At 41.7% G+C, this 5,888-nt stretch overlaps 1 long non-coding RNA gene across 1 annotated transcript; it reads left to right on the top strand.

Annotated features, from left to right (window-relative positions):
• The first annotated feature begins 501 nt into the window (after window positions 1-501).
• On the top strand, window positions 502-5,628 carry LOC101681601. Its single transcript, XR_199301.3, has 3 exons — window positions 502-667; window positions 1,463-1,611; window positions 4,697-5,628. It is a non-coding gene; the product is annotated as an uncharacterized LOC101681601 (long non-coding RNA).
• Window positions 5,629-5,888: the final 260 nt, after the last annotated feature.

Raw genomic sequence — 5,888 nt, 5'->3', positions numbered from 1 at the left:
GTCCTCTTCTTAAAACTGAATACTCTTCTTTAAAAATGGTTTCCTGGTTTCTGTAAGGGCCTACTTAGCCAGAGCAAGCCATTTTGTTGTTTTTGCAGTAAACTTAGATTGACCCTGCCCCCCCGCCCTATGAGAGGAACTTACTTAGAAATAAGTCTGGGAAACCAGTAAAATATGATTGACCAGCCCCTGACAACAGATCCCATAAACCAGGACGTGTCAGGTCAGGGGAAGGTAACAGAGCCCAGAATACAAGGATGAGTCAAGCCAAGTGGAGACATCCAATCAGGAAAGCACCTCCCTAACCACCCGAGAATGTAGGCCCTGCCTTTTTGGCACCAACTCTGACCAGAGTGATAGGCTAGTTCAAATAGCTACTATAGGGTGAATTGTAATTCAGTTGGCCACCTGTGTGTGGCCAGGCTCAACCGCATGACCTTTACTCTATAAAAGTTAGTCTGTGAGGCTGGGAGGGGTCGCCTCTTTGCAAGAGATGGCCCTCGCTGGTCAATTTGATTCTCAATGCTTGGCGTGAAATAAAGCTTTCCTTGACCTTCACTTTGCATCAGTCTTGCTCCTTTGACCATGGACCCAACATTGGGGGCTCTCCGGGATCAAATGATGAGAACTGAGCCAGCATCAGAATTTCTGGGAAAAGCCTCCGGAGGTAAGATCTTGAGATTTTGTTCTTGAGATCCTGTCTGTCTGTCTGTCTGTCTAGGTGTGGAGCTCCAGGGTAAAGCCCACCGGGGAGAAGCTGGACACAGCACTGCTTCCCAGGGCTGGAGTGGATGCGGAGATGCCCCATCCCTCTGGGGAAGGGGATCGCCAGGGGGTACGGGCCCTCCCAGGTGGTCAGGGGACTGAGAAAATCCCCACCAGTGAGTGTATGTAGGGGACTGAGAAAATCCCCACCAGTGGGTGTCTATAGGGGACTAAGAAAATCACCTCCAGCGACAGGTTGTGTTTTTGAGTTGGGATTATATCTTTCACACCTTCGGGCTTGACATCTGGTCAAAGAAGGGCCACAACACAAAGTTTTCTTTGTCTTGTCTTTTTTTGTCTGTTGTGTTGTTTGTTGTGTTTGAAAAAAATGGGGCAAGCAGAGAGTAAGGAGACTCTGACTTTTATCTCTCTGTTCCTTTTAATAGATGTGGGGCTTCTCCCTTACTCATTTCTTGTGTTAATGGCTGGCTATAACTGGAGCCAACTGTGGTTGGTCTAACTTGAGACAGAGACTTTAAGGAATATTCCCAAGCAGCTGCCAAAACTCCCCTTGTTTCGGGAAAGTTCCTTGCCTTCTCTGGCCCGATTTGGACTGCCTACCTCCTCCCCCTTGCTGGCAGGAAAGCACGGTGTCTGCTCCTCTCTTGGAGCTGATGAGCTCTAGAACTGGGAACCCTTTCTCTGCCTTCTGAAGGCACTTTGTTCTTCTGTCTCTCCCTTCTGTTTCTGCACCAAGTTGGGTGTGACCTGCGTAACTGGCCTCTAGACCATCCTCGGTGCTTCCTGCACCCACCACAGCTCCTTCTCTCCTCACTGTCGGGAAACAAGAAGAGCAGCCCCTGGACCTAACACCCCCCACTCCGGATCTTCCCACCCGTGTCTCAGGTAAACATTCAAAGTGGAGTGGGCCCAGGTGGAATGTAAATCAGTATTTGAACTAAGTTAAGTTTGTTGGTTTAATTAATATAAACATGTTCTTGAAGTTACAGCAGTAAATTGAAACTTCAAAGTTTACTGAAGGCCAAATAAGCTCATGTTATTTGTTAAAATCAATTGTCTGTCTCAAAGTTTTAATGGGTAATTGTTGAAGTAGCTTTCAAAGCCTTTGGTAACCTGAAACTTTAAAGTTTTGGTTGGTTGACAAATGGAATTAAATTATGGACATCTAGGTCTTAACCAAATAGGATAAAATGCTAAGTCATTAATTACTGGATGTAGGTTTGTGCTTTTGACTTCTTACTGCAAAGAAACTAAGAATATTTAAATCTGTTGGTAAACATGTTTTGTGCTTAACTGATTGGTAAATTTGCCATCTAAAGAATTTTATTGTAACAGTTCACAATTGGTTTATATTTAGTCTCCATTAGAGATTAAGGTGTTTCTAAGAGTACAAAATTCTGCTAAGTGTAACTAAGACTGATGGAAATAAGGGAAGCAACTCTGTACGTAGGAAGTAGGAGATATGTAAGAAAGAGATAAGGAATGGGAATACATTTTGTTAAATGTAAGAGAAGGTAATTTTGTCCTAAATGAAATGGTTATTTGGAAGAAAATGACTTGGGACAAAACCTGAATGTAAAGAAAAATTATAGAAGGTTTGTGAAGGAAAATCTTCAGGAGAAAAAATTTAGGTATGGTCATGACGGACTAAGAAAAAAAAAAAAAAGGAAAAGACACTGGTATAGAAAAGCTGGTTTTCTCTCTGTTTAAAGGGGCAAAGTTTTCTTAGGTTAATTGATCTGTTATGGTTTTCTCTTTGCCTGCTCAGAAAACCCAGTTTCTATGTTTTGTTTTATCAGGTGTTTAACATTCCTAATTATATTTAGGCATAAATATAACTTCCTAAGTTTCTTATAAACTTTCTAAGGTTTTAGCAATTGTCAGCAAGATTTAAATTGTAAATGAGATCTTTTTGACTCATAAGGCTTTTTCTTGATATGCTAAGTAACTAAGGGAGTACTGCTAAACCAATGATAAGCCCTGGGTTACATTTGGGTAAATGCTGTAACTACTCTAGTACATTTCCTAAGGTTTGAATGTTTTGATAAGGGTCATCACTTGATATTTAACCATATCTATTCTGAGTCCTTGTCATTTGTAATTGTTTTAATTCTCTTGTAAAATGAATTCTGCCTTAAAGAAAATTCATATGGGAAACTTTCAGGACAAATACAGGTCTTTGATATGTTGAAATCCTGGAACAGAAATGGGTAAAAATTTCCAGAAGTAGAAACTGCATTCAGACTAAACCAGAATTAGTAACATGGGACTAGATAAACTGAAAGATTGTAATGTTGTGTCTCTTGATGTTTTGTCTTATTTTAAACATGACTGGTTCTGTAATGTTTACTCTTCCAGACTAGGGAAACTTTTTCTTAAGTTATCTGTAACTTACAGAGATGTAAAAGTATTCATTTGCAAACAAATCAAAGCATTCAACTTTTCTCTCTATCTGAACCCTCTGAAAATCAAAAGGTCTCAGCAAGTATTATTTCTTCCATGGCAATCAGTCATTTGCATAAGTTCAATAAGAATCTGTTCTCCTTATAACAGGACACCATTAGAAACACTGGTTATTTTAGCAAGGCTTTGACTTTTCATATTTGAAAAGACTCAGATATGACCAGATGGCTTAAAGGAACTAAGGTTGACTTTATAAAACCTGGAGCTGTAAAGCCCTTTGGAACTGTTGACCTGATACCTTGCTTACAGAGTTCCCAGCAGCCTCACCAGGTGAGTAAAGAATGTTACTTCTTGGCAGGATACTTTGGAAACCTCAGGAAGAGGAATTTGCCCAAATTGACAGGTATTGCAGGCATGTCTGATGGCAACTATGTGGCTTGGCTTCTGGCCTGGAGAGGCTACTAAAAGTTCAACCTAGAGATTCCTTATAAGAAGTTCCAGCAAAGCAGATTCTAAAAGATCTGTATGATCACACTCACTGTTCTTGCTGAACTTATGTAAATAATTAGGCCAAGTTTGTTAAAACTGTACTTGTTTTTCAAATAAATTAGTCCTGATTTGGCTATCTCTGGAAATGAGGGTTACTTTAGAGAGAAAAATTGTGTTTTAACAACACGCCTTTATGGATGTTAAATTCTAGATTTGGTTGTATTTAAATGTTTGTTTACCTAAGCTAGACAACTTGAGGTAAACTTCAGAGGAAGATTTAAAATATTTACTAAAATGGGTTAAACTAGACTATGAAGGGGACTGGGCTAAGACTAGAACAGAAAATTAATTCTTCCTCGAAGACTAGGAAGAAAATTGGTAAGCCAAATACATCAGGGCACTCATTTGGGGACACACAAGCTTAAGGAACTTATGGGCAAGCAGTTCCAGGTTTTTAAATTAGGGTGTATGGCTCAGGATGTGGTTGATAGATGTGCTCAATGTCAGGTGGTAAATGTGGAAAAAACTAGAATGGGAAGAGGGAAGACAGAAAGAGGTAAGGAGCCAGGAATTTATTGGGAAATAGATTTTACAGAGATGAAAGCAGGAAAATATGGGCACAAGCATATGTTAGTTTTTGTGGATACTTTTTCAGGCTGGGTAGAGACTTTTTCTGCCAAACATGAGATGGCAGGAGTGGTAGCTAAAAAACTACTAGAGCTTTGGGTTACCATTCACAATTGGGTCAGACAATGGCCCTGCATCTGTGAGTTCAGTCTCACAGGCATTGGCCAAGGCCATGGGCACTAATTGAAAACTACAGTGCCAGAGTTCCGGGCAAGTAGAGAGAATGATCCGGACTCTTAAAGAGACCTTGACAAAGATAATTCTGGAGACTGGTGGTGGATAGGTGGATCTCCTTCTCTTTGCTCTCCTCAGGGCGTGATGCACACCCTACTTAAACAAGGTGACCCCATTTGAAATACTATTCGGGAAACACCCCCACCCACTCTGCCCTTGGCTGTAAGAGGTTGCCCTAGCAGAAATGACTGATCACTCTGTACTCCTGTCACTGTAGGCATTACAGTCTATCTCAAAAAGAACCCATTCAGGGATCCGAACTGCCCACACTGAGAAGAGATGGATGTGGAACCACATCCTTACCAACCCAAGGACTTGTTTTGGATGTGCTGTTGCCAAGTGGAAAACTTGGAGCCTTGCTGGAAGGGATCTTTACTGTCATCCTGACCACACCCATGGCAGTAAAAGTAGAAGACACCAGGGCCTGGATTCACGCGGGTCATGTCAAACAAGCCGAGGATGAGGATGTCCCCCTAGAGATGAAAGCTGCTGCCAATGGACCCCACTGACCATGGAATAAAGCCAAGACTCAAAAGACTATGAGTTCATTGTTGCTCCTATTGTTACCTATTTATGTAAAAGCTTCTAAGTCACCTCATAAGACAGAAAAGTATAGGTGAAAAATTAAATGAACGGAATTAAGAGAAGTGAAAAGGTTATACAAAACAGCGAATGGCTAACTCATCAGTCGACTGTGCACTAATGTTACTTTTTGGCCCCTGCATTATAAACGCCCTAATGTCATTTGTAAAAAAGAAAAAAAAATTAGAGCGATAAAAATGTTAGTTGTACATGCTCAGTATAACCCCTTACAACAGAAGAACAGAACTGGCTGAAAAGTCAAGGATTTGACTAATCTCCAAAGAAAAGGGGGGAATGTAAGGGCCTACTTAGCCAGAGCAAGCCATTTTGTTGTTTTTGCAGTAAACTTAGATTGACCCTGCCCCCCCCCCCCACTGCTCCCTGAGAGGAACTTACTTAGAAACAAGTCTGGGAAACCAGTAAAATATGATTGACCAGCCCCTGACAACAGAGCCCATTTGCCAGGATGTGTCAGCTCAGGGGGAGGTAACAGAGCCCAGAATACAAGGATGGGTCAAGCCAGTGGAGACATCCAATCAGGAAAGCACCTCCCTAACCACCCGAGAATGTAGGCCCTGCCTTTTGGGCACCAATTCTGACCAGAGTGATAGGCTAGTTCAAATAGCTACTATAGGGTGAATTGTAATTCAGTTGGCCACCTGTGTGTGGCCAGGCTCAACCGCATGACCTTTACTCTATAAAAGTTAGTCTGTGAGGCTGGGAGGGGTCGCCTCTTTGCAAGAGATGGCCCTCGCTGGTCAATTTGATTCTCAATGCTGGGCGTGAAATAAAGCTTTCCTTGACCTTCACTTTGTATCAGTCTTGCT

This window comes from Mustela putorius, unplaced genomic scaffold (assembly GCF_011764305.1).
Source record: "Mustela putorius furo isolate JIRA1106 unplaced genomic scaffold, ASM1176430v1.1 tig00000997_pilon_pilon_pilon, whole genome shotgun sequence".
NCBI lineage: Eukaryota > Metazoa > Chordata > Mammalia > Carnivora > Mustelidae > Mustela > Mustela putorius.
Note: the sequence above shows the minus strand (reverse complement) of the source record. Positions and strands in the feature narration are given on the sequence as shown.